Raw genomic sequence first — 21,738 nt, forward strand, 5'->3', positions numbered from 1 at the left:
CGTTAAGAATTAAAAAGAACGGGGTAGAGTGTAGGGCAGAGCAAAGATGGTCCTGTCTGATCTACTACAGGAAGGACAGAGTTAATCCCCATTCTGATTCAGTGTCTCTCATAGTCTGCCCCAAGTATATCCCACAGCCCTCCCCACCCAGCCCCAGAAAGAAATTGTAAGGGAGATCTCTTGTGGAATGGTGAGGACGTTAAGGGAAACTCACTGTTGGTGGCAAACAAGAAAAGGGGAGGGGTTGGGCTTACTTTATTTCATGGCGCAAACCAGATGTGGAACACTTGTGTCCTAAAGCATTTTGGTCAAGAGAAGACTAAATTGGTTAGGAAGTGTGCAATTTTGCAGGTGTTATAGAAATATAAACCAATGTCTCCATGATCTGTTCCCTAAAGGGGATGAGAAATGAAAAGGAAGGTTTGCAAAGACACCTTGCTGGACGCTTGTCTATCTTAATTTAAAGTAGCATTGCCGTCTAGTTTTTAAGCTGAAAGAAAGAGAGGGTTAATGATTTTCCCCAGGTCACCCCGTTTTTGTCACACAGCTGGGAGGGAAATCCTTGTCTGACCCCAAAACCAAAGAAAGCTTTCCCGTCTTTTAAGGAATTTTTTTTTTTTTTTTTAAAGAAAGACTTTTTACCAAAGTATCTTGGTATCTAGGCATCCTGTTAGGGACAGCCCCTCACTTGATCCATTTCTCCATTTTGAAAATATATCCTGGAATTCAGAACGATGCTTACTTATTTTGAGATCATCTTAAGATTTCCTTACAAATGTACCCGACAGCAGTGATCTGCCAGGACAAGAATTCTGTGGACACTTCCAAGTCACTGTTGATTGTGGTTTTTTATTCCTTTAAAACCTCCCTAAATGCCTTGTTAATTCCCAACACCCCGAGAACACTTCCTAAATGCTCACAGCACCCAATAGCATGGGAAAGTAAATGGCTTACGAGGATGATTTTGGAGGTGCAAATAAAGCTTTTGAAGAGACCATGTTATCTTAAAGCCTGACGTCGTAACAGCCAGGTAATCCCGCCTTCCTTAATGTGGCATTTTTATAGGATCCAGAACTCCCAGAGTCAGATTATGTTGATTTCAGCTTCTCTGTCCAAGTGCCGGGAGCCTGGACTCTGACTGGAGTTGAATCCATCTGTCTGGCAAAGAAAGGCAGCCTGACAACACCTTTCCTACATCCTCCCAAGGGAGTCAAGTTCTGGGCAATGATTCTAGAGCGACTCTCTTAGAGCAGAAATCATGGCCGCAATTGGGGCAGTTCTTGGACTGAACACTAGTTTGGACTGAGAAGGTCCTAAGAAGGGATCTTGTCCTCGCTTCTACGGGCACAGGGGGAAACAAATCAGCCAACTCGATGTTAGCATCCTTATTGATAAAAAGCACTCATACGCATTTCAAACACGTTTTTTTTTTTTTTGCACTTAATTTCTGTCATAATCTTGTGACGTGGGTAATTGTCTGTTTTCCATTTTTTCAAGTTTTTCATTTTTCAAATGGTTACTGGGTTTTTCTACAAAGCAAACAAACAAACACCCAGGCACTGAAGTTCTGCTCGATGTCCTGCAAATGCACATCACGGCTCCCGTCATGGCAACAGGAATTAGTAGGTTCCAAATGTCTATTGTGGAGATGTTGAAAACCCTGCTCAGAGTAACATAGCTTTGGGGCAGTGTTGGGATTTATAATTTTTTTTAACGTTTATTATATTTGAGAGACAGAGCGAGTGTGAGCGGGAGAGGGAGCAGAGCGAGAGGGAGGCACAGATTCCAAAGCAGGCTCCAGGCTCCCAGCTGTCAGCACAGAGCCTGACGCGGGGCTCGAACTCACAAGCCGTGAGATCATGACCTGAGCCTAAGTCGGACGCTCAAGCGACTAAACACCCAGGAGCCTCCAGTGTTGGGATTTAAATATGAGTCGGTTAGAGGGCACCCGGGTGGCTCATTCGTTAAGCCTCTGACTTCTGCTCAGGTCATGATGTCAGGGTTGGTTGAGTTCAAGCCTGTGTGCTGAGCTGTCAGCACAGAGCCTGGAGCCTGCTTCCGATTCTGTGTCTCCCTCTCTCTCTGCCCCTCCCCCGCTGGTGTTCTGTCTCTCCCTCTCTCTCAAAAACAAATAAACATTAAAAAATGTAAATATGGGTCTATTAGCCTTTGCAGCATTATGATGTCACTTTGGGCAAACAATTAACATTTTGAATAAACTTTTTACTCCTCCACGTTGAAATTACAGAAAGTGATCATCAAAGGTTTGGTGTCTTGTTTATTGCCTGTCTTCTCCAGAAGACTGTAATCTCCGTGAGGGCAGGAGTCCGGCTACTCTGGCTTTCTCCTGTGTCCCCATCACCCCTTTCCATACACGGCATAAAGTCAGTGTCTAGCAAACATTTAATGATAATGGGTAAACACACACAAAGTGATCTGTGATCTCCTGTACAGTGATAAACAGCATAAGGAGATAAGAAAACTGTGCTTGGGATTTCAAAAAAGAAGGGATTTCTTCCAGGCCAGGGGATGGAAGGTTGAGTGGTAGATTCTGAAATGACTTAACGGAGAAAGAAGATTTGGACTGAGGTTTGGAATCAAGTAGGGCTTGGGCTTTGTTTGGGAGGACATTCCGAGTAGAAGGATGGGAGGACGGAAGTACGGGTAGAAACAGATCACTGTAGGTAACGTAGCTTTGGGAGCTGGGCACAGAAACAATGGTGGGGAGTGGAGTAAAATGGGAGAGGCTGGAGAGGTGGATGAGCTCCGGGCTGGATCCATGAATGTGGGGTGTCTTGAACAGGAATCTGTTGTGCTCAAGGCTGTATTCCAAGGAGGTCAGTGTGGAACCCCGGGTGTGAGATGGAGAGGGGTGGGGGTGCCATTTGTGTGTTGCCGTTGTTTAGAGAAGGCAGGAAGTAGGCACCTGGCTTACATGCTCATTCTTTTTGTTTTAAGCGAGATTTTTTTTTAACTTAGATTTTTAAAAACATGTGTAATTAAACCATTCACTTTCTAATAGGTCGTACTTTGGCACGGTTCAAAGTCAAAGCTATGAGATAGAAAATGTATGTATGTATACATATTTATGTGTGTGTATGTATATATATATATATATATATATATATATATATATATATATCAAATCCATAGATGTGCTTTTTTCTTCATGTATTTTCAGATCTCTCTCTACCCTTTTCCTTTAGCACCTAATTCCTCTTCTGAACAAATGTTACCATTTCCTTGTATATCCTTCTAGACATTTTTATGCATTTACAAGACAATATGTTTATATATTCTTTTACCCTCCCCTTCACTACACTATTCACACCTTGCTCTTTTCCCTTGACAATACATCTTAGAGATGGTTCCAAATCAGCATATAAGTGATTTCTACATTTTTTAACAACTGCTGAGTATTCCACTGTGTGGATGCTTCATAATTCAGTGAACCGATTCGCCATTGATAGACGTTTGGGTCGTTCCCAGTCCTTTGCTATCACAAATTGTGCCGTAGCGCGTAACCTTGTGCTGACATCATTCCTCCCATGCGCGAGTGTATTTGCAGGATAGAGTCCTCCAAGTAGCCGTGTTGGCTCAGAGAGGATGCACTGGGGCATTTTCACAGATATTGCCAGATTGCCCTCCACAGAGGTCGTTCTGATGTACGCTCCCAATAAGCAACATACCAGGGTTAGGGCGGAACTTTAACTGGAGGGGTGGACAGAGACCACATGGGGATGGGAAGCTGCAAGTGAATGCCCTCCCCAAATGTACTTTAAGGAGAACTATTTTGGCGGGAGCGCGGAAGTTGGGCCGCGCAACAAAGAAGGCTGGACTCGGGGCAGCAAGTGAGTATAGACTGCAGTAATGCAGGTGAGACTAGAAGAAGGTCGGGGCTGTTAGCGGAGCAAGAGAGATCCAAGGCATCGGAGAGACCTGTCACTGATGAGTGAGAGGCTGGATGTGGGGAACGAGGAGGGAAATGCTAAGGATAATTTTGGCGTTCGTTGAGGCTGTTGTCTAATAGGGACCAGGGGTCAGGAAGAGTTTTTAGGAAGAAGTCATTGGTTTTGGCTTGATGACAATATGGCCACCCCCCTCCCAGAAGCATTTGAGCAGGGGCTCAAAGTTCTTTGTAGCAACTCCACTCTTTCCTGATCCCACCCAGAAATCTTTCCTATCACTCTTAATCCCTATGGGTTTGAGTAAGCACCTAATTTTATAGTTCAAAATCTCATAAGAGCCAAAAAGATTTTTTTTTCCAGTTTTTAGATGCTTTTGAAAACAGTGCTTTTTTTTTTTTTTTAATCTGTTTATTTATTTTGAGAGAGAGACAGTGAGAACAGGGTAGGGGCAGAGAGAGAGAGAGAGAGGGAGAGGGAGAATCCCAAGCAGGCTCCACACTGTCATTGCAGAGCCCGATGTAGGGCTCAAACTCATGACCCATGAGACCATGACCTGAGGCGAAATGAAGAGTCGGACGCTTAACCGACAGCCACCCAGGCGCCCCAAAAGTGCCTTTTTAAGACTCCCAGCCACCCTGTAAAGTCACCATCATTCTCCTGTTAAAGGCAAGAAAGAAAACCAAGCCTCAGAGAGGTTAAATAGCTTGGCCAAGGTCATGCAGCTATGAAGGAACTGTGCCAAGGCTTGGATCCAAGGTAACTTGAAATCTCGAGCTTTGTAACTTACTGATTTCAGTAGCAAATTCAGTGAGACAGAGGGGTCTGCGCATTTGTTTCCAAAGGCTAATTTTACTTGACTGTAAAATTCTAATATGTTAACAGCATCCTATTTATTTCTAAAGTGTTGGGGCAAATTTGCCAAATTTTGAAAAGTCCATTTGTGAGCCAGTAGGATTCGGTCTGAAGTTGGGGATAACCGCGCCTGTGGGGGAGGCTCGGTCTCCTTACATATTTTAGTTCAGTGGGACTGGGAAAGGCCACAGAGTATGAAGGTGGTCATTCAGTGGCCCAGGCAAGAAGGCCTGACTCCCCCCACACAAAGGCACCATTGTTGCCCAGCGTGAAGGGAGCGGAGGCGTCACCAAATGGGGCCGAGTGTCACTTCTCTGGGTTAGAGATGTTGTTTTCCATTCACTGGTAAACAACAGCCCAAGTTCATTGTCCCGACAAAGAACTCTGTTTCTTCTTTTATGCTGAGAGTTTGCAAGTTCGGATCTTGATAGGAATGCTCTTGAACAATCCCGGTGGCCACATGTTGCCAAGTATATATCACAACAGGGACTGTTCCAGCGCTTAACCTTTGAAAGGGACTGTCCTAACGCTTAACTTTCAAAAGTATCCAGATGAACCTCACAGAGAGTAGGGAGAAACCAACCAGTGGGTCCTGCACTTGCAAAATCTCCAACACAACATTAAGATTTAGTTTCAGGGTGCTCACCGGTATTAAGGGATCGTCTAATAAGGGATGCATGCTTTCTGACCATGCGTGGAGGCCCGTGCCTCTCATTGCCTTCAAGTTCAGGGCCTGTACAGTCTATCTCCTATGGAACAATCCAGGTATACCAAAAACAGGAGAAAACCATGCAGCGTGGGTAGAAAAAAAAATCGTTTCAGATAATAATAAAGTGAGTGCATGATTGTGTCTTAAAAGCTGCACATGTTAGGCTTAGACTGGAGAAAATGGCAGCTTATTTTTAAAGGATTCTATATTTATGCTTAAATAATTTGGATGACTTCCACCTGGGAAATTTTCAGGGATGTTCAATATTCCTTTAGACATTGCTTTCTGTGCCTGGCCCTATGCTTACGGTTTATCAGAATCTACAGCCTTTAACAGGTTCCTTCATTCATTCATCAATCAATTAAATGATTAATTAGCTCCTAATGTGTCAGGCCCCATGCTTGGCTCTGAGGTTCAAAGACAGTTCAGTGCTCAAATTGTTCATGGGCCTGTGGAAAGAGAAGGACTCCTGGGTCCCGCGGGAAGAGAAGGACTCGAGGGTCCCGCCGGTGAAAAGGTGGGGACAAGCCTGCCTGGAGTGAATTCTCGGCTTCGCTGCTCACAGGCTTGGTCTTCTCGACGGGGGTCACTTTGCCTCTTATGTCTCAGTTTCCTTACCTGCAGAATAGAGAGCACAAAAATAGCTAACATTTATTGAGCACTCACTCTGTATTAGTGCCTGCCATGAATTAATTAATGTATTTCTCGGCATAACCCTGTAAGGTTCCATTTTTATGTCCACTCCCATTTTATAGACAAGGCACAGAAAAGGGTCTTGCCCGAGCTCACAGCCACCAGTTGGTGGACTCAGGATTTCAAGCCCAGAGTATCTGATTCAGGAGCCTGTGCCCTTTTCTATTCCTCCAGCAGTACCTAAGGCAGGGGGACTAACTTAGCACAATGCCTGCCGTTTAGCTCTCAAGAGATTTTTTTCCCATTAGTTAAATATTAAATAATATGTGGCATGCTAGTTAACACTAATTATAAGTAAGTGCGTTCGTGTTGCAGGGACAGAAGGCTGCAAAGGAAAGCGAAGTTCAGGTGTGGCAGAGGGTGGGGTCGGTTTTGCACAGGACAGAGTCTCTAACGGCTTCCTAGGGAAGGTGTCATCGGGCTGGGTGTTGAGACACCAGAGGCCAGTCAGGACTGCAGAGCGAATGGGTGCCACGTACTGGTGCTCCAGCAATGCTCAGAACACCCAGAGAACGTTGACCCTGCCTTCATGGGGTTTGTAGTCGTATGGCTCAGCATTGAGGGAGCAAAGGACAAATGAATGCACTGCAGCAAGGGAGAACCAGTTAAGTGTGATGAAAAACTCCAGGTTCACGCCTTCCGTGGTACAGATGCAATCTCTATCTTGCTGGGCTGTGATCTTGTCCGAATGCTCCCTGGCGGTGCTTACAGATTCCCACGTTCTCTGTACAGACATAAGCTACTGCTGGTGTGTTGGCCAAGGAAGACCTGTTGCCTTTGAAACGGAAAAGGGGACAATGGCTGCATGCCAACCAGGGGCCTCTATTTTCTTGGCCATCAATGGAACTACTGAGATGTGTAGGATTTCATAAAAAGGACGTTTACGTAATTCTTTTCTGGATAAGATTATCTCACAAACAGACCACACAATGGCCAGCAGGTGTAATTTCCTATTTGATTTCACTCCTAAAAAAAAAAAATGGGCTCCGGGTAGAAGTTGGCCAGACCCTATCTCACCCCTCCCTTCCAGGTCTTTCTTCCCAAGTGGGGATGTTGCCTCCTTCTCAAATTAACGAGGAAGATAATTCCGCAAGACTCCTGCTGGACGCTCCCTTTCTCAAGGTCTGTTTGTGAGAGGGAGACACAAAATAGCAAAAGAAGACGCTATATTCCAAAGAGTCATTAGTCTTTGACTGAAATATATGCTTGGAAAAGACATTAGCTTGTCAATGAGGGGAAAAAAGGGAAAGTTCAAGAACACGAGTCTCCATATTTCAGGATCTAGTCTCCCAACCCAGATGAAAAAATGAAAATGTCATTTGTATTATTCTGTGGACATTAGATCTAGCAAATACTTTTCAGTCAGTGTATGAAATTATAAGAAATATCCCTGAATGCCATCATTCCAGTTAAGTCTAGAGTAGAGAATAAAGGAGGCGGGGGGGGGGGTCACCCAGAAACCCATAAATCAGTTCTTGAACAATAGTATATTAAATGATAACCTTGTCATATTTAAAGTCACACTGGAAGGATATATTGAGGTTTTGTTCTTTTCATGGTCTTGGGATCGGTGAATTAATTCAGGGTGTCTTAACTTTTCAAAACCAGGGCATGGGGGATAAGCTGCAGGTTCCCTTTTGTCCCCGCCCCACCCGGCCGCACCCCCCCCCACACACACACACTTGCAGAAACACACATCCACATTCCTGCATCCCTGTGCTCAGGGAGCGATCATCTATTATATCATTGCCAACCGAACTCCAGTTGGGTTTACATATTACAGTTTTTATAAACAAGGGAGCGTGGTAAAATTGAAAGGGCATGTGTGGGCTTTGTATTGGGGCAGGGCTGCGGTGGGGGGCCAGCGTTGAGACTTCTAGCTGGGGGAATCCTGCCCCAGAATAATTCTGTCCTTGCAGAACTGTTTATGAGAGGTAATCCAAATAAATAAAGCCACAGTAGGGGATACCTCAATGGTATTTCATTATTAAAACAATAGTGTTTATTCAGGACAGTTACTTGCCACATTTCACGTGCTTTGGAGAGAGGGCAAGGTCTTTTCTGGAATGTTCCACGTTTATTTGTTGGGCTCACTAGCAGCAACTTTCTCATTCTCTCTCCCTGTGGTTTCTCTACGTCTTTGCCCCTCCAGCATCCCTTCTCTCTTTAAACAAGAAAGTCCTTTAGGACCTTGGTAGGTTATTTGTTACTTACATTTGTCTTAAAAAAGAAAAGAACTTTGAAAGGGGTCTCTAGCATGCTTTGAAAAAAAGGTAAGCACTCTCAAGCCTCTTTAATCCTAAATTCAGTTTTGAATATGCTTGTTGTACGATGTCAGTGGCTTTCCAAAAGAGAGTGTCCCAATTATTTCCACGGCCAAGAGAAACAGCTTTAATTCTTTATCACATAAATATGCTTCAAACCATGATTTAAAACAGATGGACAGAGAACTGATTAGTGGTGGGGCGTCTTGGCTGATCCTGAGTCCCAGCCCCCTCGGTATTCCTGGGTCTGTTCTATAGCTTGGATCTTACCGGTCCTGGCAGACACAACCATGCTGTGAGATTTTCCTTCTGGCTTTGCACGAAGATTTTACAAAGATGCTTGCTTCATGCATGTGAGTGACCTTTCCAGTTTTTTTTTTTCTACTTCCACCGTATTACATAAAGCCCCCGCTAATTTAGCATGGTATGTGCCCCAGTCTTTTTTTTTTAACAACTTTATTTATGTAATTAAGTGAGTGAAGTCATACATTTTATTGATCTCATGAAACACATTTCATGGTTTCTCCTGCCCTTCATCTTCGGCCCTTGCCCTTCAGATCACAGTCTTTTGCTTTAGTAGATGTTAAATGAGACCATTCGGCCACTCATCCACTCTACATCTTGCCAAATTTGAGGTCCCCCTCAAAGTTAACAGGGAACCCTAACATCTGCTTCTCGAGCAGACGCCCAGATGGCAGCCATAGGAGGGATAAGAAGCCCTTAAAAAGAAGAGATGTGGGGGGCGCCTGGGTGGCTCAGTCGGTTGGGCGTCTGACTTCGGTTCAGGTCACGATCTCGCAGTCCGTGAGTTCGAGCCCCGCGTCGGGCTCTGGGCTGATGGCTCAGAGCCTGGAGCCTGCTTCCGAATCTGTGTCTCCCTCTCCCTCTGCCCCTCCCCCGTTCATGCTCTGTCTCTCTCTGTCTCAAAAATAAATAAAACGTTAAAAAAAAAAAAAAAGAAGAGATGTGGTTTCCCAGGATGAGGCATAACACAGGTGGTTCTCCTTTTAATACGGTGAAACTTCAGCTCCTCAAATAGGCCTTCCTCTCCCCTTCATTCAATTTTTTTATTATTATTTTAATGGAGTGCAAGGTGCAGTCTTTTCGATGAGGTGGAATGCAGGCTCATAAAAGCTAAGCACTGCTGTATATTTCTACTGTCCTTGCCCATGGCCCACGCTGGGGAGTTGTATATTGTATCAGTAATTTTAAAGGTTGGCAAGTGTTCTACTAGTTCATGAAGTTTTCCTAACAGTAACTGGTCAAACATATTACTTAACTAGGCATATAGAATTGTGGCGAAACACGGTAAGTAATGAAACGGCATTGGTCAGTCCTCTACAGGTCTCTTCCCAAAGCCTTGGCGCTGAGAATGAGCAAAAATCATGACAGTAGGTTGTCAGCATTTGCCAGGGAGGGGCTTGGATTAATATAAAACTTGATCACGTTGAATGAGTCTTCAAGAAGAAGAAAACCTCAGGAGCAGATGAATAAGCCTGGGTCTTAGGCCAGATGGTCTAAGCAAGCCTGGAGGAAGAGTCTCTTTTATCCTGACCACGACTGCCACAGCCACAGAGATTCGGTTGTCGTGAGGAAGGAAGTCTTTGAACTAAAAGGCTGATCTGGGAGCGCCTGGGTGGCTCAGTCAGTTAAGCATCCAACTCTGATTTCAGCTCAGGTCATGATCTCACAGTCTGTGCGTTCAAGCCCCACGTCTGGCTCTGAACTCACAGCAAGCAGCCTACTTTGGATTTTCTCTCTCTCTCTCTCTGTCTCTGTCTGTCTGTCTCTCTCTCTCTCAAAAAATAAGTTAACATTAAAAAAATTTAAATAAAATAAATGTTACAAGTGTATAGCAGTAAGTCCTGTGAAAAAAGTATCTCACCATTATTTTTAAATTTTACCTTTTAATTATGGATGCGGTTGAGGTGGGGGTCAGTTTTTATACTTCTATTGCCCATATGTATTCCTTCTTCTTGGAACTACCTTTCCATGTTCTTGATCGAGTTTTCTACTAGATTGTTCTCACTTTGTAGTGAAGGCTCTGTGTAAATTAAGGAGACCAGTTCGTCTCCCTCCGTCATAAATTTTTTTTTTCTGTTTGTTATTTGTTTTCAACTTCGTAATAGTTTTCTTCCATGCAGCAATTTTAATCTTATGTATTCATATATGGTTGACTGCACAGTGATTTGGGGAGAATACCGTTGGGTTCTTGTATTTCCAAAAGCACATCAGTGTCTGACTGCGAGCCTCACCTGAACAGGAAATATTTGCTCCTGAAAGTATCCAGGTGAGAATCAGGAAAGCCACGGGGAGTGATTGTCATACTCAGGCCACTTGTCACTCATGCTTATGTGAGATGGTCACTGAGAGAAAAAGTAGCAGGACCCCAGGGCCAGCAATGGAAAGCTGACCTTCTGCCCCCCCCGATGGATGGAAAGAGCATGGACCTCAGTCTTTTCCAGGGGTGTGATCTGGGGCAGAAGACCGAATGTGGCTCAGCCTTGGCTTGATTGACAGTGGGAATACTGATATCTCTTATGGCACACAGTTCACCTGGCATCTGCCGGGCACATGCCTATGAGATGCTGGGAACTTCTTTGCATTTCCGGAATACGTATAATCAAATCTGCAATCCGTAATTTGAAATGATGTACGTAAAGTGTCCAAATGGTAAGAGACACTAGATGAATCAGTAAAATTAATCCTTTCCCTGTCTTAAAGAGAAAAGGTGGGAAAATAGAGCTCTGATGTTGGGGGAGGTGGGAGGGTCGCCCCTGAGTTGAGACTATTGGGACATTTTTATTTCCATACACTGCCAAGGGTTAGTTGCCATTCTCCAGCCACCGGCTGATTTCAGTTTCATTCATATGAATGTCCTCAAGCTTCAGGAAGGAAATTCCCTGAATTATATGGATCTCTACAGCGGGCACATGCAACATCTAATGTCCCCCTTCTCGGAACGAGGCATTTCTACCCTGCATCGCCAGCACTAATACTCATGGCATATGTGTATTTCCTAGACGGGCTTGATAAAAGTCACCTTCCCTCCTTTCAGAAAGGGGGGCGGGGCCGGTATCAAACTGAGTAGGAGCTAAGCAGCTTGACAATCCTGGCTAGGTTTATCAAAGGAAAATTCACATACATCCGTCTTAAATTAGTGCATGTTTTATTTGAGTCAATTTTATCGTCGCTGATAACTTGGGAAAGTTTTGGTAATTAAGCATTGACAGATGCAATAATTCACTCAAGAATGCTCTAGAATATCGTAAAGTCCAGGTCACTGTTGAGGTTGCTCCCTTTCTCCAGGAATGACATGTTTGACCCCTGGCATGATCCTGAGGCAACACTGTGGAATTTTTCGAAAGTATTTGTTTGTCTGTGAGCTGTTTGTTTTGAACATCGTCACCTTTGGCTCAGACTCGCCGTAGTGGAAAAAGAGCGCCAATGTGTTGGAAAAGGAGTGGTTTTCTTCTCCTCCTCTGCCCCTCCTTCCTTCTCCCCCTTTCTTCTCCCCCTCCGTCCACCCCTCTCCCCTCTTGCCTCCTCCTTTTCCTCTCCCTGCACCACCCTCCTCCTCTTCCTCCTCCTCCTCCGGTATCCTTAATCACTTCCAGGTGTGCCTGTGGGTCAAGCCCCATCCTGGGGATGCTGGGTCTGTGCCCTCCACAAACACAAGACAAAGTTGGGGAGAAGGCGGTGGCGGGTGGGGGGGGGACACAACAGAAGTATAACATCAGGGGAAAAATCACTTTGAAGTCTTGGCGATGAAATCGGTAAAATTAATTCTAGATGAAGACAGACCCGTTTACATTCCAAGGAAGGAAAATGTTTTACACAAACAGTTGCCCTGGACCGCGTGAGTTCTTGTTAATACCTTTCAACCTTGTGATTGAAAGCCCAGGGCCTGTGATCCACGGCAGAGACCACGGCCAGAAATAATTCTCTGAGCGCACTGCGTGTGCCTTCAAGTGATCCTTGATTGTTTTTCTTGGATGCCCCACTTTCCAAAGGCCAGAAGTTGCTTCAGGGAGTCATTGAAGTTTGGGAAGGCTTTACATTCTAAGAGCAAGGTGCTGTCCTCATAGGAAAATGTGTAATTAGTCACGAGCCTTTTGCCCCGACGGGAATGGCACTGGTCCACTTCCCAGCCCAGGGGCCTTTTAGGGGGTCACAAGGGGACCCTTTGGGGCCTTACCCAGTGCCTCCCTTCTCTCAGGATGCCAGTCCCCATTTCGACGGAGCTTTTCTGACACAGCTGAAGTATCACCTTGTCTGCGAAGGTTTTCCCAACCCTTTCCCCACCTCCTTCCTGTGGGACGAACTGCCTCCTTACCCCTTGGAGCCCCCCTCTGGAGTAGACAGGTGAGAGACCACAGCCCTCAAGCTTACCAGCCTGAGAATCCTGCTGGTGCCTCACTCGTGGGACGTGAGCAGGTTACGCTTACCTGAGACTCCCGTACGGTGGGTACGACCAACCCACCCAAGGAGCCTGCTGAGTGAGAACCTTTGTCACAGCTCCTCTCGTGGTGCCTTGCTGACGTGTGCCTTGCACGTCGCTACCTGGCTCGTGAGGAAACAGCCTCGGCGGGGCGAGACTCATGTCTCACTCCTCGTTGCCCCTCCGGTCGTCGCGCAGACTCAGGCACACAGTAGGCACTCAGCAAATGTAGCAGAGCAAGGGCCTCGAAGGTATCTGGTTCCCCCAAGCCGAGAGCAGAACAGGTCGGCTGGCGAGGATCATTCAACCAGGGTGAGGCTTAAGGGCACTGCCGTCCCGGGCACAGTCTGTCTGCCCCGTCTACACAGCGAATGAACCCCCTTTAGTGCTGATGACCTCTCTGTCCTGAAACAGTACAGGAACAGCCCTGAACAAAGATAGATGGCCTCCCTTTAGCGTTCGCACACAGTCCTGTCTCATCCGCTGCTTTTCCGTGCCCCATTCCCACTCTCTCAGGAAGGTAATAATAGTAACTCATAATAATAGTTCAAAATAATAATAATCATACCTGGGATTTATATATCAGCATGCCTCCTAAGAGGGCAAATAAACCATTTCGCACAATGTGGAGAGGACGTATCTTCCTGGTGCCGATGCTGACCAACTTAAGGCAGGAAAGATTTACAGTCAAATTTCATCATCTGGAGCAAAGTGATGGTGCCCCGTTGGCATATGGGGATCTGGTTTAATGCCGTTCCCTTGGTTTTGCTTAAACTGCCAAGTGAATTACTGTAACACACTTTGCCTGCAATTAATTTGACATCTAGTGCCAGAGAGCCTCTTTATGTTTTTCGAGGCAAGCCAGGTTGAAATTTTTGCGAAAAGGTTTGCCCGTCATTTTTACTGATGTCCAAACATGATTTGTAGAATTTAGCTGTGGAAATCATGTGAGCTCGCTTGCTCTCTCTCTCTCTCTCCCTCTCTTTTTAAGAATCACAGGGAAGAAAAAACAAAACAAAACACAAACGCGGTGATGGTTCTGTTGAAATGTTTTTAAATTCTCCAAGTAATAAAATAGGCTTATGGCGTTTGTTTCTGAAAGCTGACTTTCATCAGAATGTTTGCGCTCCTCACAGGAGGGGCAAAGTAAAAGAGTTAGGAATGGATCGAGACATTTGCGCAGGTGACTTGAGAGAGTGTCCCAAACCGATATTAATTGTGTTACACATAGTGGCAAACACCCAAGACCCTCCCCAGAAACTGTTTGGAAGAAGCCGGGCTGCAACCCCCCTTTAGGGGGAATTACATTTTGCATGTTATGTTTCTGATCATTTGAGCCCAACATCGATTTCACCTCTGGCAGCTGACCACGGTTCCAGCTGGGTTTTGCTGCATTGTCAGCGCCATGGGGCCTGATAAAGCATTTTTGGATTTTTCATACTCGCGGTGCCCCGTGGTCTCAACCCCATTGGAAACATCAAGCTCCTTACCTGATCTGGGGGGAGGGGGTTGTTTGTTGTTTGGTAAAGCACTTTTCCTGCAGTCACGAGAAACCAACAAAGTGCATCCCTCCCGGCCGATGGCATGCCTAAGTCAGCAGTGAGAACAAAAATGGCCTTTTGGACACTTCCCCAAAATGCATGCTCAGAGCTGACTATCAAGCGAAGTGGGGTGGCCGTTAACTTCTTAGAACCGCTGTGTTCTTGGAGGATTGACACGTGAGATGCGGTTGGTCTTGGCCTCTCCCTTTGTTGGTACAAAGGGAATCAGAGGCAACTCCCCCCCCCCATGGCTGCCCCCCCTTCCCCCTCTTATAATCACTTGCTCTTTGATGCTGGTGAGTTTATAGCTGCAATTTCTATGCCCTGCAGCACTGGCACCTGAGAAGCCCCATTGCTTTAGAGTCCAGCAGATTCCCTCTCTTGGGGAAATCAGCAGAAAACAACGCCAACACGTCTCGATTTCCCCTGGACTTCACAAATCTCTCCCTGCTGTGACTGCGCTGAGGGGGCGCACAGCGCCAGGCAGGCAGCTGGCCGTGCGGTGACGAAGAAACGCCACCCCAGATTCTTTAGATCTAGATTTATGGGCCAGTAGCCTTCAGACAACATCTCGCGTGAAAGCCGGACATTATCTTTTGTCTATTAAAAGTCAGCTTGCAACATGAGTTGTGCAGACACAATGACGTACACTCCTTCATTACGCTGACATTCATACTTCTGCCCAATGGGGGACGCTCTTTTTCTACATCAGTCCTACAATGAACGAACTCCTATTTAGCCACAGATTCTCCTTGTCACTCAAAGGGTTTTCACAGATGCATTTTATGAAGCACTTCTTTATTTATCCATTAGGAAGGATGCTGATGCCTGGGATTTAGAATACAAATGGCTGGACCTCTGGCTTCCAACAGTAGGAAATCAAAATTAAGGGAAAAAAAATAGGCACGCACTTGTATGGGACATTGTTTAAAGGACCTGTCAGCATAAACTTTTAGTGGTGATAACAACTTAAGAAAAAAGGCTCCAGAAAACTGTGGGATTAAAAAAAATAAACAACAGGGGCACCTGGGTGGCTCAGCCGGTTAAGCGTCTGACTTTGGCTCAGGTCATGATCTCACGGTTTGTGGGTTCAAGCCCCATGCCGGGCTCTGTGCTGACAGCTCAGAGCCTGGAGCCTGCTTCGGGTTCTGTGTCTCCTTCTCCCGCTGCCTCTCCCACCTTGTGCTCTGTCTCTCTCTCTCTCTCTCTCTCTCTCAATCAAAAAAAATAAAATGTAAAAAAAAAGTTGTTAAAAAAATAAACAAACAACAACAAACAAACAAAACAAAAAACATATGGCACAATTTCTGGTCCATACTCGTCCAGTAAGAAGCTGTGTCATATAGGTCCACTCTTTGGCACTTGGCTCTCCAAATAAGCCCACCTAGCAGTGAAGAGGCCACCCGACTGTTGGGTCTCGTTATCCCACCTGCTAAAGTAAAAAGCTGCAAGGTCGGGATTTGACCCACTTGTCTTAGGTGTGTCTTGTCCTCCTTTTCTTCTTCTGCTCTTTCCTCTTCTCCATCTCTTTCCCTGACCAACCCCACGCCATTTATTCATTCATTCTACAAACATTTAGTGAATGCTTGCTGTGTCCAGCCGCTGTCTAGAGCAGCCATGGGAATGTATGGAGGTGGCCAGGCAGATGTCCCTTATGCTCAAGGAGCTCTTGTCTGATCGACATGGAGACAATCAGATGGATCAGACGATTTCTGGAAATGACGGACGCCTAAATGCAGTCAAACGAGCCAGTAATGTAGAAAGCTGGGGTAGAAATGGCGTCCATGCTGTGCCAGTGAGAGCAGATTATACCCATCCCCCACGTTCAGTGACATCGCATCCACTGCGTGAATTCAGCCATGGTGGAAATACTTACACCATGAAAATTGGCCAGCGCTGCAAACCAGGGCTCCCTCCTCCCCACCAGAGATGATCATGAAACAGTTTCTGGAAAATCCCTGGAATGCATGCAGGAGGCCGTGCCATTGATCTCACTTTTTATTGGAAAGTATGTTCGTTTTGGCTCTCACCAGGAAAATTGTTTTTTTGGTTTTGTTTTTTTTTGTTGTTGTTGTTCTCCTCTTTGAATCAGTTTATTTGGAAATGTTCTTTTATGGGTGATAGAAACACAAGAAGTACCTTATCACTTATCTTTAATGGTATTTTGGAGATGACAGGACAAAAAAAAACTGAGAGAGAAAGAAAACCCATAGATAGTTAAGGGACCGTTTTTCGTAGGACCTGGTATGCAAAATTAACTGCTCCGTTCCAAGTGGCCGCAGGATTTATGGTTTCTCTCAAAGAACTTCAATCCTATTTTCTTCACCTTCTTCACCCTCTTGCATAAAGACTTTCTCTACACGTTTTTTGGGGGTAACTTCCCAAATTTATCAGTATGTATTACAAAAATCGTTCCTGCCTAACGTATTGAATGTATTTAAATTATTTGTTCTATTAAAATGTCAATGTATTGCTTGAGTTTTAATTGTGCCTGAGGATCAATCATTATAACAGCTTCAGGGAAGACTTTATGACTTACCTGAACAGTGGTGTATTCTGTGGTTTGGCTAAGTGGATACATTGACTTTATTAGGTTTTATTAGCTACTGAGAGTCATTTGAGTGGCTTCTGTTGAAGTTTTATTCTTGATATCAGTGATGATTTACTCAGAGCCATTAGAAAAATAGTTTCAAGGATGATAAAAATAATGGTAATAATAATGATAATAAATAGACTATTAGCCAATAGGTATTAAGGGCTTACCATATTCCATGCCTTAGGCTTTGTGTGTGGTAGCTCATTTGAACCTCATAGTAGCCCCGTGATGGAGTGCTGGGTTGTCTTGATTATATATAGGAGAGACTGGGGTACAGAGGAGTTAAGTAACTGTCCCAAGAGCATACAGCCAGTGGGGCCTGAGCCAGTATTCAAGTCCCTGTCTGTTGATGTGAAACCCCTGCTTTTGGCCACCAGATAACTACCAGTGTTCATTAAAAGAAGATCAGCTTTTTGTCTCAGACGCACCAGGATTTGCCTCCCAGTTCTGCCACTTACCGTCCTTGTGTCTTTGGATAATCTGTTGGGCCATTCTAGAGTTGTGTCCTCAACTGTTACATGGGAGAAATTAATAACACCTGCCTGGGAAGGCTGTCCACTGGACCCGGGACTTCTGCACCCCCATCACTTGTTAGGTGTTACCTGCTCCTCATGTCCATGTATAGAGAGAACTGGAGTATTCTAAGGATCCAAGGGGATAATATACATAAAAGGAACTGGCATCATCTTGCCACTTAGGACACATGCTAGTTCTTTATCTGCTGTCTCTCAGCTTCTTGTTCGTTGCATGATTTGAGCACCAGGCTGCTGAATTTTCCTTTGCATTAAAAATAAAACGTCTTGGGTCGAAAGGGGATGTTTTTTAGGGAAAATGAATACTTTTGATTTTTCAGTCTTAAATTCATTCATGATGTATCTTCTAGATTCTTATAAAAATATTATTAATTTATACACTAAAAAAGTCTTTTAAAACACTCTTTAGATGCATTTGCCTATAAATGAGAGCTTTTCTAGATTTGTTGAAGGTTGCCCCTTACTATGGGTTGGAGCTTACAAAATGGTATTAATGCATTATTAACTAGAACTAATTAAATTTCCATGTCATTTCTTTATTATTGTTTTTATTCTCTATCAGTTTAATTCATTATAGCAACAGATTAAAGAATGACTTTACGGTTCTATCAATGATGCCAAAAAGGCATTTGCTCAAAATCAACCAATTCACCAACCAACATCAATAACTATACTGCTAAGTAAACTAGAGGGAGAAGATTCATCCAGTATAATCAAGAATGTTATTTAAAATCTGCCACAAATATTTTCAACAGGGAGAGCACCAAAGAGTGCTGTCCATTTGAATCAGAAGGCAGATAAGTGTGTCCACAATACCCATCACGATTCATCTTGCTCAGGAAGTTTCAGCAGATAGTATTAGACCCAAAAAAGACTTCACTAAGGGGGAAGAAACAAAATGTACTTCATTAAAAATTATATAACTATAATCTTAGAGAAGCTAAAATCATCTCAGAAAAATTAAGAGTAACAAGGTAATTCGAAGAGTTGGCTAGATATAAGGTAAAGATCTGCAAATCAACGCATCTTTCCTATGCTAGCAGTAATTAAAGATGGAAATAAAAGAAAGATTTCATTTACATTATTACCAAAACTATAAAATATTTAACAGGAGTTACTGAATATCTATATTAAATTTTATATAAGGTGTGAAGTCAGTAAAGGTTCATATTTTTTGCCCGTGGACGTCCGGTTGCTTTAACACCTCTTGCTGACATTGAAGTTCTATTCTTCCTCCATAGAACTGCTTTTACATCTTTATCACAAACCAGTTGGACATATTTGTGTGGCTCTCTTTCTGGGTTCTCTATTCTGCTTCATTGATCTATGTGTCTGAGTCTGTGCCAGTCATACACTGTCTTGATTGTTGTAGCTACAGGGTAAGTCTTGATATGAAGTAGAGTGATTTTTCCCACTGTGTTCTTCTTTATCGAGAGCGTTTTAACTCTTCCTGGGTCTTTGCCTTTCCACATAAAGTTTAGAGTAAGCTTGTCTATGTCTACCGAAAACCTTGCTGCAAGTTTGGTAGAAAGCACATTACACCTGTAGATCAGTTTGGCGAGAATTGACATCTTTACTATGTTCAGTCTTCCAATGGACGTGACATGACACTCCCATCTGTTTAGGGTATGACTCTGGAGCGTATACCTAAGTTTTCATTTTCTTTGGAGTGATTGTCAATGATACTGTGTCTTTAATTTCAGTTTCCACATGTTCAGTGTTAGTATAGAAAGATGATTGTGTTTTGTATGTTATCTTGATCCTGTGACCTTCCTTAATTTATTTATCAGTTCTAGAATTTTTTCTTATTTTTTTTAGATTCTTGGGTTTTTTTTTTATATAACCAATCATTTCACAGGCAAATAGAGAGCTTTATTTCTTTTTTCCAATATGGTTGCCTTTTACTTCTTTTTCCTATCCTTATTATAGCGGCTAGAACTTACTATGTTGAATAAGAGTGGCAAGAAGAGAAAGCCTTGCCTTGGTCTCAGTCTTGGGGGGAAATCATTCACTATTACACCATTAAATGATTGATGCTGGCTGTTTTTTATAGATAGGCTTTATCAACTTGGGGTGATTCTCCTTTATTCCTAATTTGCTAAGAGTTTTTTTTTTTTAAATCATGAATGCGTGTTGGATTTTGTCAAATGCTTTTTCTTTGTCAAATGATATGATCATATGAATTTTCTTAGCTTATGGATTTCGTAAATTATGTTGATTGGTTTTTGAGTGTTGAACCAGCCTTGCATGTCTGGGATAAATCCCATTCACAGAATGTAAGTCTTTTTATACATTGTCCGATTCAGTTTGCCAATATTTTGTTAACAGTCCACTGACTTTTCTTTAGCAAACATCCGCCTCAGTGGAATGCCTCACATGGAGAGGATACTTAGTAAATACTTGTCGGTTGGGTTCCATTTTTGTGGTTAGGAAAGTATGAGAATGGAACGTAGGTCCCTGCCTATGGGCTGGTCTCTACTGCGTCCCCATCAGCCACTGTGGAGCTCAGCTTGAATTATGTAAAAACCAGTAAGCATTTAGTTTCACGTCTCATAAATAATCTGTCTACCTATAGTTTAGGGCGTTCTTCTTCCTCAGCTGGCATTCAGCCACAGACTGCATTTAGGCCCACAGCCAGTGGGTCAGGGCAGAAGCCCAGATACCAGTCCTGGCCTCACATTGGTTAATGTGCACGACTCAGTTCCTTTGGTGTGGACGCTCCCTCTACACTCAGTCAGCCATCTTGCAACATGAGTGTTACGGATCACACAGGATTCATAGAAGAGAATCTAGGAAAGAGCTACTCTCCTGGTCAAGGACTCTTCTCTCTGATTAGGCCCCGTGTTTTAAGGTAACTGAGAAGACACACAGGTGTGATCCACTGGTGATGATCCTGTTCCTCCAAGACTAGTTCTGCTCAGGCTACTTTCAGTTGAAGATTAAAAGCGAAAGCTCCTCTCATTACTGGTACAAAAGGTCCTTTCCCAAACCATAGATTCATGAAACTGCCAAACAGTAGCTTTCAACTTTGCCCTTTAATGCATTCATTTTTCTATATGTGGAACTTTGCACTGAAGTGGCATGTTCGTTTATCTTGACTCATGCATCAGGAACGGGAGGTAAAATCCTATTAATAAGTAACAATTATATAGTACAGAGTAGGGCAAACGAAGATGCCTTTAGGTACCAGGCTGGTAGAATAAATGAATGAGGTTGTGTGTGTATGAAATGATAGATGGTGGGCCCTGGACCCAGTCCCCGGTGCAGGGAAGATAGTCGAAAGTGTCAGTGTCAGGGACTGTCTGTGCCGTGATACGGGCAGCCATTATTAAATCCCAGCTGAATGTTGCCAAGTGGAAATTAGGTCCAATTTTGCCAGAGCTTAGAATTTTTCCAGAGAACCTTGGTTCCATTCGGTTCAATATATGTGTGTGTGTGTGTGTGTGTGTGTATTAAAACGTAGAGTCATCCAATTTTTAAATGTTGGCAGCGAATTCATTGCATGAGGCAACTTGGAGGGAGCCAAATGAAATACGTCTATGGGCCAGATTCAGCCGGTAGGACATCATTTTGCCTAAATTTTCAGCACTGTACGTTTCTTCCTGATTTGAGGCTCTGTGTGGCATTGCACATGAATTATTTCTCCTTTTTAAAGTTTGTCATTTTATACAAGTCAACCCACTATTGGCACATCTATTACATATATAAATCTATCCCTTTTGTGTTCAAGAGGAAAAACTAATTTCCCCAGAAAATGCACCCCCCCCTGCTTTGTATATATTATACAGTTACCATAAAAATGGCACTACTTCCTAAATACCCAACTCTTTTAATCATTTGAAATCTAGAACATTCTGTCTTGTGATTGTTGACATGTTACTGCCTTTGGTGTTTCTTCTAAGTGAAGAATCATCCTTCATAGCGAGCACCTGAAGGCCATTAAAAACACAGGTCAAGCAGATAAAAGGTGGACTCTCCCAAGTCCATACATTCTTTTTTTATTAACATTTATTTTTGAGAGAGAGAGAGAGAGACAGAGCACAAATGGGGAAGGGGAATAGAGAGAGGGCGACACAGAATCCGAAGCAGGCTCCAGGCTCTGAGCTGTCAGCACAGAGCCCAAGGCAGGGCTTGAACCCAAGAACCGCAAGATCATGACCTGAGCCAAAGTCAGACGCTCAACCGACTGAGCCACCCAGGC

At 43.9% G+C, this 21,738-nt stretch overlaps 1 long non-coding RNA gene across 1 annotated transcript in view; it reads left to right on the forward strand.

Annotated features, from left to right (window-relative positions):
* Positions 1–629: 629 nt before the first annotated feature.
* LOC131499375 (uncharacterized) overlaps positions 630–21,738 on the forward strand; it is an 83,133-nt gene continuing 62,024 nt past the window's right edge. Inside the window, exon 1 of the long non-coding RNA XR_009255837.1 lies at positions 630–2,837. This is a non-coding gene — a long non-coding RNA (uncharacterized LOC131499375). The remainder of the gene's footprint in view (positions 2,838–21,738) is intronic.

Source organism: Neofelis nebulosa, chromosome 17, assembly GCF_028018385.1.
Source record: "Neofelis nebulosa isolate mNeoNeb1 chromosome 17, mNeoNeb1.pri, whole genome shotgun sequence".
In the NCBI taxonomy this organism is placed as follows: domain Eukaryota; kingdom Metazoa; phylum Chordata; class Mammalia; order Carnivora; family Felidae; genus Neofelis; species Neofelis nebulosa.